The following is an 11,727-nucleotide window of genomic DNA, read 5'->3' on the forward strand; positions in this document are numbered from 1 at the left end:
AGCTGTTGTCATTCCATTACTTTGTTTATAACTCAACTTGTCCAAGCCCAGCTAGTTGCATAAAGATATCATCTCAGGTCACCTAGTACATATCTTCTGATGTCTAACCAATTACAGTATTTATCCAGTAAAAGCCGCTGAATTTGTAAAGGAAGGACTAATTTTAAGCCTATTATAGGCGCATGGAACTTATACAGATATTCAGTATCTACCATGTTATTGAAATATTAAATACATAATTACTGAAATATGACATAATTTTGTAACTTTTTCAATAATCTCGATCTGCAAAATCAATGACACAAGAAAGTCACTGAATTTGTACAAGAGGACTAATTACATAGTTGTAATTGAGCAGGACGAACCGTACACAGAAGCTTCGGTGCCTACTCCTCTGGGCATGATAAATATGCTACCAGAAATGTTACCCCACAACTCAAAACCTTCAGTACAGAAAGTATGACCTCTGCTGTTAACCAGGACCTCTGCTGTTAGCAATCTCTCTTGGAACCATTACCAGACAGATGAATGTGGAGTAGATTACAATGTCTAAAACTACAAGCCTGGAGATAGAGACGCTGCACTCTGAGTAGTCTTTCATGGCAATCCTGTTTCAAAAATTGTATAACCCCTTCAATCCTGGGGTTACTCGAACCACAACCTTTTTTCTTGTTAGGTCATAAATCCAGAACATGTGGGTACTACGATGCCTGGTCTTGCAAATGCCCAATTCTGCCAAAATTAAATAAATTTGATGTTGAAAAGAAGACTGAACCACTTCCATTACCTTCCAGACATGCCCAACTGGCTACCTCCCCAAACGATAGCTCAATTTTTCAAGCCACATGGTTTTGCTTCCCTTTGAGTCCCTACATTGAGTTGCTTCATTCAAAGTACTTTTGGATTTGTGTATATATATATCATCCGATTTCCATTTTCCATCACCGCAGCACAAAAAAAGCTTTTCAGTTTCCTAAGATATTAAAGTCTCTTCCTTCTTTTGTCCTAATATATTATAGCTCCCTTGTTTTAGAAAAGTGACAAGATGGTTAGTGCTAACAAGCTTATCAAGATGGTTAGTCCTCAATAAACCCTTGAATTATAAAAAAAAAAAAAAAAAAAGTCAATTAAATTCTTTTAGTTTTATTGTGTTCAAGTAATACCCTTACTTTTATTTTAATTCAATAAACCATTCTCGGTAACCTATCAGGATTTAAATAAAAATTCCTAAATGATCCTAGTGTTGGATGGTCAAACTAGAAAAAATTAAAATAGTTTCAAAGCTTGTAATAGTACCACTGTCCTTACAAAATTTATTTGGCCTCATTAATTTTATGCAAAAAGGTTATAAGTGATAAAGCTCGAAGATATAATGAAGTCTAATGATTAATTGTATTTTGCACTAACGAAATCAATTCACTGAGTATCCACCGATGTAAGGCAAGGTTATCTGGACTTTTATTTAATTTTCAAATTTTTATTGTATATGGTTATTCTACTTCTACCACACAAAACTCACACTTAAAAGGTAAATTTTCAGGCATTAAGTTTACCTTCTTCCAGTTGAGTTCATTTTATTTTCATACCTTTAAAAAATGTTTTTCGAGACTAAAAAATTAAAATCTAAGTCGGTAATTAAAAAATTCAATCAACAACATCTTTGTACACATCATCTACCACGTAGGAGTATCATTTTCTAAAACGATATGCCAACATGTCAAATGATAGATTATGTAACATGTATATGATAACTGTAATTCTAATTAACATAAATTAGTTAATAGCTAGTAAAAATGTCTTATTTGATTCAAAATTAAAATACAGTAACTTAATTGAACCTAAAAAAATATAAACGTTTAAGTGATTTTTTTTAATTCAAAAACTTATTTGAGTATTATACTATTTTTATTTAATTGTCTATTTGTCTTTATCAGGATTATTTAAACAAGACAAGCTACATCATTACAAATAAATTTGAAATTAGTTTCTATAATATGAAATTTTAAATTTTACTCTTAAGTTATTCAAAATGATTTCTCATTGTCACAAAAACAGTACGGATAAATAATACAAGAGGACTAATATATAGTTGAAATTGATCAGTACGTACCGTACACATAACCTCTGGAGTCGATTGTCTGGGCATGAAAAGATATGCTACCCAAAATGTTTCCCCACAATTCAAAACCATCAGTACAGAAAGTTTGACGACCAAGACCTCTGCTGTTATCAATCTCTCTTGGAACCATTACCAGACAGATGAATGTGGAGCAGATTACGATGTCTAAAACCATAAGCCTAGAGATGGAGACGTTGCACTCTAACTAGTCTTTCATGGCAATATAATCTGGTTTCAAAAATTATATAACCCCATCAGTCCAGGGTATACTTGAACCACAACCTATTTGCTTGTTAGGTCATATATCCAGAACATGTGGGTACTACGATGCCTGGTTTTGCACATGCCAATTTCGGCCAACTGTAATAAATTTGATGTTGAAAAGAAGACTGAACCGCTTCCATTATCTTCCAGACATGCCCAACTGGCCACCTCCCCAAATGTATCGCTCAAATTTTCAAACCACATGGTATTGCTTCCCTTCGAGTCCCTACAATGAGTTGATTCATTCGAAGAACTACTTCTTTTGGATTTGTGTATATGTATATATATATTCATCCAATTTGCATTTTCCATCACCGCAGCACAACAAAAGCTTTTCAGTTTCCTAAGATCTTAAAGTCTCTTCCTTCTCTTGCCCTAAAATATTCTGGCTCCCTTGTTTTAGAAAAGTGACAAGATGATCAGTGCTAAGAAGCTTATCAGGTTGGCAAGGAAATGGCATAATCTGGCAGCAATTAAGAGGAAAACAATCACATTCTCAAGAACCACCGGGGATGATGACACAAATAGTTGCTGCAGCACTTCATCAATGGTCGAGAAGGGTCACTTTGTGGTGTATAGTGCTGATGAGAAGCGCTTTGTGCTTCCTTTGGAGTATCTGAAGAACGAAATTGTCATGGAGTTGTTCAATTTGGCAGAAGAGGAGTTTGGACTACCTAGCAACGGCAACCTCACCTTGCCTTGTGATGCAGCCTTTATGGAATATGTAATTGGGTTAATCAAAAGGAAAGCAAGCAAAGAACTGGTGAAAGCATTGCTCATGTCTGTAGTTAGTGACCGTTGCCTATCCTCACCGGATCTCCATCGGCAAGAAACAAGCCAACAGTTTCCAGTACGAAGTTTCTAAAGCAAAATATGTTTTCAATTTTGCAAACGATGTACATTAAGATATATAATGAGAAAGCTGCAGATTTTGATTCATGCTTAGCTGTCTGCCCAGTCATGGCAATTATCCTTTTGTTTTTACACTGCAACATTAACAATACTGTCCTACATATTCACTTCACAGGAAAAAAATAATAATAATTAAACCCTCTCACTGCAAATGAACATCAGAATTAATACCAACACGAGTTCGTAGTTGCGCCTTTTCTGAGAATTAATACCAAGACCCAAATCCATTTGGGAAGCATGGATGCAGCAACTAAAAAACTGAATGTAACTGGGTCTCGTAATACGTGACCATCTTCTTCTACACGTTAAAGTCAGTCTTGCTTGGCGCCAAACTCCATGAACCAAGCTTTGTGCAGAAACAAAAACCCAAAATTTCAACAGCTTAGCCAGATATTATCCATCAAATTTGATCCCATAATTTGTAGCCTAGAATGATCTGCGGGGCCTTATCTTGCATCCATTTAGAAACAAGAGGAAAGTGAAATGGATTATGACCCAAAAGCATGACAGCCTGGAGAGAGACTTTTGGGGAATCTTGTTTCGAAATTATAACTGCAATCCCCTGCAGGCTTTCGTTGAACCACAATTTTTTCTTGTTAGGTACAGTCCATCTGGTCCATGTTGGTACAACATGTCTGGTCTTGCACTTGCCCCAACCTAGTAAGGCTATATAATGTATTTAACTTCCAAAAAAGGACTCACAGCATCTCTCAAACCATACATGCAGAGAAAAAAATTGACGATTCACTAATGGGAGCCAAGGCTGCCAATCATGGCCACCACCCAGACCTCAACTCGTTGAATTATCACATGATTATGTACAAGCGAAGCCAACACAGGGTAACCCACTTGTAAGAAAGCGTCCCCAAGAAGCGTTGTTAACATACAGATAAACCAGTTCCATGGCCTTCTAGGCATGCCCATCTCCAAATTAACTACACAGATTTCTGTCACATGGGTTTGCTTCCTACCTAACCATGCAAAGGTGGCCTCATCAACCGGACTGTCTTCGGCTCTGTGATTATATGTTCATCCAACTCTCATTGCCAACTCGTAACACAGCAACAGCATTCAGTTTCCTACTATCTCAAAGTCTCTCCTCTTTTGTTTTACAATCTTCTCCCTGTTTTTATCAGTAACAGGATGATCAGTGCTAAGAAGCTCATCAAATTGGCAAGGAAATGGCAGAAACTGGCTGCTATTAAGCGAAAAAGGATCACATCGTCCGAGACGACCCTTGGAAATGTTGGCACAACTAGTTGCAGCACATCATCAACTGTTGAGAAAGGTCATTTTGCGGTGTATAGTTCTGATCAGAGACGCTTCGTTCTTCCTTTGGAATATCTCAAGAATGAAATTGTGAGAGAGCTATTCTCTCTGGCTGAAGAAGAATTTGGGCTACCAAGAAATGGGCCTCTCACTTTGCCTTGTGATGGAGCCTTTATGGAATATGTAATTTCTTTGATCAAACGACATGCAACTAAAGATATGAAGAAAGCATTACTCACGTCCATTGCCAGTTGTCGCTGCTCATCATCTTCGTATCTTCATCAACAAGCAACAAATCAACAATTACTAATCAGCAGCTTCTAGCGCAAAATATGTTTCAATTTTGTAACCGAATGATACTTCTGTACAATTGAGAGGTTTATCTGAAGTCTAATGAAAATTGGGGTTTTATTTTTATTTTGTTGTCTATTTGTCTTTATTGGCATTATCTAAAACAAGCCAAGCCACATTGTTGCAAACAAATTCGGAATTAGCTTCTATCATGGGAAATTTTAATTTTTACTCTAATAACAAGAATTATTATTCAAAATTATTTATTACGTAAAAATTATAAATCAAATATAACTTATGTAAAATAATAATAGAATTAGTAATTTATCTAAGATAAATTCCATCCCATTCTTCCACATTTATCGCTAAGTTGACTATATTTGAAGCATAAACTGCTGAAATTAACAAGATATTAACGGTGTTTTCTGATATCCAACCAATCACCTTTTTGTTGAGCAAGAGGTGCTGAATTAACGTTGATAAGTAAAATTCATAACCCATGTTGCAGACGGTATGATTATGATTCCTTTGGAAATGGGTGCTTCTATCATTATCAGAGCTATGGAAATGGATGCTTCTAGCTGTCCAGCTAGACCTCTGTGGTCTGCGTCTTGGGGCCTTTTGGTCAGGGCATTCCAATTGTTATACAGCAAAAGGGGTCTGCTTTAAATAATGATTCAAAAGCAAGAAACAGTCTGCAGATAGACATTGAATCTAACCTCTTTCTCAGTTTCAAAAATTATAAACTCCAACAAAGCAGGATTTTGTTGATCCACATATTTTTCTTGTTAGGTATGATATCCAAATTATGTGGGGACAGACATGCCTAGTTCTCCATCAATTCCTCCGGACGGCATCTTCATAGGTTGTCCTGAAGTAGTTACAAGCATATTAGAGCCCACTGTCCACAGAAGACTAAGGACCGGTCGTTTCATATCACGCACTTGGAAAAAAAAGGGGGTCTTGATTGCCTGATAGAGCCAAGGCATGGTCACGACCCAAACCTGAAGATGAGATAAGCATGAGCCCTCTACATAGGGTACCCACATCCGAGAAAGTGTCTCAGTTACCTCCATATCATTGAACCACTTACACTGCTTTAAGACACATCAAACTCCTAATCAATCCGCCACAGCTACACATCACGTAGCTTTGCTTATAAGAATCCCAGCATTTGGCATCTTCAATAAAGCAGTTGTCCCTTGCTTTATGAATATATATACTTAATCCACTCCCATTGCTTTTATCCCCATCGAACAACAGTTTTCAGTATCCAAATATCCAAATAGTCTCTTCCTCCTTTACTCCCTCTAATTTTCTCCCCAAGTTTTCTAACAGTATCAAGATGATCAGTGCTAAGAAGCTTATTAAATTGGCAAGGAAATGGCAGAAACTGGCTGCCATTAGGCGAAAAAGGATCACATCGTCCAGCACGAACTCCGGGGCTGTCGGCACACATAGTTGCAGCACATCATCAACGGTTGAGAAGGGTCATTTTGTTGTGTATAGTGATGATCAGAAACGCTTCGTGCTTCCATTGGAATATCTTGAGAATGAAATTGTCAGGGAGCTATTCGCTTTGGCGGAAGAAGAATTTGGACTACCAAGCAGTGGTCCTCTAACGGTGCCTTGTGATGCAGCCTTTATGGAATATGTAATTACTTTGATCAGAGGGCGACCCTCTAAAGATGTGGAGAAAGCATTGCTCACCTCCATAGCTAGCAGCCGCTGCTCATCTTCTTCATATGTTCATCGACAATCAACAACCCAACAATTCTTAATCTCCAGCTTCTAAAGCAAAATGTTTCAATTCTGTCATCAATCGAGCAGCTCTACTGTATATTTAAGGCAATTAAGGAAAGAGAAATTTTTTTCTTTATATTTATTTGATTTGATTTTTTTTCTTCTTGGAAATTAATTCCTTGCTAGTTTTCTACCCTACAAATAACACATAAGGGTTAATTACTTTCAAAGATAAGCTTGGAAATACTAATCTTATCTAGAATATTTAATTAATTTGATGAAGCATAAGTCTAAGTTTTTTTTTTCTATAAATAATTGCTCCCTCTCTGACCTTGGTACCCTAATGATAGTCCAATTTAACATTTTACTAGTCAAAAGTCCCACTTTTGACCTATTTTAATATGAATTAAAATTTTCTAAGTACTACTAATAATTTTCAAAAGCTCTAACTAAAGTGCTTTTCAAATACTTCTTTTTTGAAAAATCAAATGGATAAACTATTCAACACATCAAAAATTAAAAAAGTTTGACCTTTCATAATAAAAAGAAAAAGTTTGACCTTAGTCACTGGTATATTAGATAACAGTAGACCCCCTTTTAGGAATTTTTGCTGTTAATATAACCCTTTTTTATCATTTAATATTGAGGACAATGCCGCCTTAGGACTTGGGGGGAATAGGAGCAAGCTTAATGTGTTGAAATTTCTTGAAATAATGTTTTAAAAAATTCATGAATTATTTAAAAAAATTTAAATAAATTTTTTTATTGCATTTAATTGAGTTATTGTATTTTTATTTTGAATCAAATAAACTTTTATCGTTAATAATTAATTAATTATTATTAATCAAAATAATATTTATCATTTTATACCCATGTAATGTTATTGTGGAAGATAAAAAAAAATATGATCATGTCATCATATCGCATCACCATCCACTATGACATATCAGTATGTCATATCCACATCACGTGATATAAAAAGATAAATGATATTTTGATTAATGACAATTAGTTAATTCTTAATCATAAAATTTTATTTAATCCAAAATAAAATAAAAAAATTTAATTGATCATAATAAAACAATAAAAATTTATTCAAAATTTTCAGAATAATTAAGAAGCTATTTTAAATATTATGTCAATTTTTTCTCTTTTAAAGGGTCTTATGTCTTTTCTTTCAATTTTTAAAACCGAAACAAGTCAAATAATTAAATTATTATAACATGCAATAAAAATAACTGGCATAAAGCTACTACCAAACCAACAATTTAAATACGTAGCTTCTTTATTGTATTTTAGTTTGTAAAAATTATTTTTAAAAATTTTAAATTAAAAAAAAAAGGTGCAAAGATGAATTTATTGGACTCCTTTGCTCCACCAGGACCCTCTACGGTCTGATATCATGAGGGCTTGTAAACAAGGCATACTAATTTTCAGGAGAAAGGGTTGTGATTTACATTATGATTCAAATTAAGCGTGCAATGTGCAGATAGACATCGAATCTAACCTCCTCATTTCTGTTTTCGAAAAAGCAGAAACCCCATGAACACAAGCTTCTTTTGAACCACAGGCTTTCCTTGTTAGGTATATGTGGGGACACGCTTAACATGTTTTGTCTTGAACATGCCAAGCCAGCTTCATGATTTTACCTGAAATAGTTGATATAATTTTCACAGAAAGCACTGATGGGTCAATTTCGATGAACCTGGGTAGGACCTGTTAGTCTCAAATTGACTCCCACTAGGCAAAAGATGTGTCTGATGACGATTGCCTTAAAAAACCAAGGCATGGCCACCTTCCAAGACCTCCCCTTTCCCTTGATTCATCACATGGTTATGGAAACATGAACCTTATCATTGCTCTAGACAAACCCACTTCCACAATTAGTCCCTCACATCCACAAATCTCTTAGTTTGGTTTCCACTACTCCCTACATTAGGCATCTTCATTGAAGTGCATGTCCCTGGATAATGAATATATGTATATATGTAAGTTACCCAGTCTCTTTGCTTCATCCCATACAGCAATACATTAGCATATCAGTCTCCCAAGATCTAAAATTCTCTTCATTCTTTTCCTTTCTTAAATTACCTCCCATAGCATCAAGATGATCAGTACAAAGAAGCTTATCAAGTTGGCCAGGAAATGGCAAATTATGGCTGCGATTAGACCAAAAATGATCACATCGCCAAGGCCCTCGGGAGTCGACGTTAACACCAATAATTGCAGCACATCATCACCAATTGTCGAGAAGGGTCACTTTGTTGCGTATAGTGCTGATCAGATACGATTCGTGCTTCCTTTGGAATATCTAAGGAGCAGAATTGTTACAGAGCTCTTCGCATTGGCGGAAGAAGAATTTGGACTACCAAGCGTCGGCCCTCTTACGTTTCCTTGTGATGCAGCCTTTATTGAATATGTAATTGTTTTGATCAAACAGCATGTGACTGAAGATGTGGTGAAAGCATTGCTGAGGTCCTTATCTGGCACTCGCTGCTCATCCTCATCCTCAAATCTAATTCAACAAGCAACACACCAACACCAATTAGTCCGCAGCTTCTAAAGCAAATTTTGTTCTCATTTTGTAAACGGACCCAAATTCTGTACAATTTACAGTATATAATGAAAGTATTTCAATCTTTTTCTTTGAAATTTTTTTTTTGAAAAGTGAATTTTATCAATTTGAAAAGCTTACATGTCATAATTAAATCTTAAATTTTGTAGATAAAAAACTTCTAAGGGTATAAGAAGTCAAGTTATTAAGAGAAAAAGAGTAATACACAACTACTCCAAATGACAAAAGCATTATCAAGGGAACATGGAGAGACAAAGAGTAGTACTATTCCAAACAACAAAAGTATTATCAAGGGGAAATCGAGCGCTTGAGTAAACAGAAGTCTGTCCCATTCATCAAATAACCAACAAATCTTAATCCGGATGTACTTACCCATTCATCAAATTATCAACTGATTATAAACCAGATACCAAAACATACATTAAAATCACACAAAGAGACCCAAAAACGTAACAAATTACACACAAAAAATTACATCAAAACCACACAAAGACAAAAAGCTACATAAAATCACAACAAATTACACAAAAGAAACTATAACCCAAGTATACTACCTTGACTAATAGCATCCAGATTTCACTCCACCCCGAAGAAAAGTCTTGTGGTTGACGTCCCTTGGCCCGAGCATATCAATTTAGGAATCATTCCCTATCTCAAAAGCCCTGCTGCCATTCATGCATCCATCTTTTAGTAGGCAGCTTGGTTCGTAGTTTTTTTTTTTTTTTGGTGTAATTGATTGTCTTCCTCTGATAACTTTTTTGTAACAGTAACAAATAAACAACACAAACAAATAACAATAACATTAATATAAAAAAATTTCATAAAATTATAAAAATGACATCAAACGAGACATCAAATTTCCTTCTTTATATATATCCAACTAGAACTTGTATCTCCTTTTAAGCTCGAGGTAACTATTGTAACCAATGGTGGCTAAATAACTTCAAAAGTTTAAAATGAAATATTCAAATAAGGCCTTTTTTGTTGCAATTAAGATCCAATTTAAGTTCTATGTTTATTTTAAATCCAATTTCTTCAAAATAAATTATAGCATATGCAAATCCATTTTCTTTATATTTAAAAAAAAAACCTTTTAAGCGAGTGATAAAAAATTAAGATTTATTAGGCACATAACTATGGAAGTGAGAGAATATGTCATTTTATTAATTATTTTTTATTTTAACATATTTTTAATGAGAAATAAGATAAATAATTGAGAATTAATAACGATGGAAAAGTGAGAGAAAATATATATTTATTAGGCATGAGAGAATAGATAAATATTTTATTAATTATCTTAATTTTTATATATTTTTAATATAATTAATTACATTATAATTATTATAAAATAATGAGACCTGCCTAAATTTGAGGCCTAAAGTCTTTGCTTGGGTAGTTTTACCAAGGGGTGGGCTTGATTGTAACAGTATGTCAATAACATGGATACAAAGGTACATGCAAACTACTGAAATTGTTAATTATGTACAATCTCTTACACAGAGAAATTCCATCAAATGGAATCCCTTCTATATGATGTAATCCATCTTATTATGTGACTGGTTGCATTTCATGTGCATCTTAAAGTGAATTTTATATGCATTTTGTCAAATCTGTGCATTTTATATGTAATTTACTTAATTTGTGCTTTTTCATACATCTTGTTTAATTTTTCTATCTTATTTAGATTTTACTTAATTTGTGCGTGTTGGACAGATTCGGTTGATCATCTTTACTACTAAAAGATGATAAAAAAGAATTTATATGGGCTTTAATTTTTTATATGTGTTGGAAATATTTTTTTGCTTATTTAAGAAATATAGAGTACAGGCTTTAGGACTACTTGTAGAAACTGCTGATGTAAATAAAATTAATGAATTGGGATAAGTCTAGATTCGGTTAAAGAAGTTAATAAAAAGCATAGAGAGAAGAACAATGATGCAAAACACTGAGTCAAGCTTTATACAAGTCTATCCCAATCGTTTGAAACCAAAACAACAGTAAAAAATCAATAAGACAAAGGAGAATAAGAGTGATTTTTGCAAATGTGGACCCTTCTGATTATGAAACCAAATTTCCCGAAATCCAACAAGAAGAAAAGAATACAAATATTAAAGTTGTTGACACTCAACATAATATTAGAGAACTAAAGCAGCATATGAGCAGTCAGGTTTCTAAATTCCACTTAGAAATGCATGAAATGCTGACAAAAAGCAAAGATGGTGTGATGAACTATTTCCACGAATTGTCTCAAACGGTGTCTGTTATGTTTGAACAGATTTGATATCTATGTAATAGAAGTAAGCACCCAATTTGATTGAGTAAATTTTAGTGACAAATTTTATCTCTCTATCTAATTTGAAAATATCTCTAATCAATCTCGAGAAGTTTGAGTATGCTTGTTGATATAATTTACAAGATTGCAAAGATGCCTGATAAGTTTATTAGAAGAAGTCGTAAAGGAATGTTTATAAGGTACTCTTATGTTGACTTTTTAGATTTCTATTTTAAGAAATTTACCCTAATATTTGGTCATCCAAAAACTGGTATATCTCAT

General features: G+C 34.2%; 4 pseudogenes; all 4 read left to right on the forward strand.

The window, feature by feature from the left end:
* The first annotated feature begins 2,442 nt into the window (after nt 1-2,442).
* On the forward strand, nt 2,443-3,328 carry LOC18607456 (auxin-responsive protein SAUR68 pseudogene; annotated as a pseudogene).
* A 365-nt stretch (nt 3,329-3,693) lies between these two features.
* LOC108660991 (auxin-responsive protein SAUR63 pseudogene) lies at nt 3,694-4,981 on the forward strand (annotated as a pseudogene).
* A 925-nt stretch (nt 4,982-5,906) lies between these two features.
* Nucleotides 5,907-6,734, forward strand: LOC18607458 (auxin-responsive protein SAUR63 pseudogene; annotated as a pseudogene).
* A 1,687-nt stretch (nt 6,735-8,421) lies between these two features.
* LOC148763918 (auxin-responsive protein SAUR68 pseudogene) lies at nt 8,422-9,212 on the forward strand (annotated as a pseudogene).
* Nucleotides 9,213-11,727: the final 2,515 nt, after the last annotated feature.

Source organism: Theobroma cacao, chromosome 2 (genome assembly GCF_053813885.1).
Source record: "Theobroma cacao isolate CCN51 chromosome 2, ASM5381388v1, whole genome shotgun sequence".
In the NCBI taxonomy this organism is placed as follows: domain Eukaryota; kingdom Viridiplantae; phylum Streptophyta; class Magnoliopsida; order Malvales; family Malvaceae; genus Theobroma; species Theobroma cacao.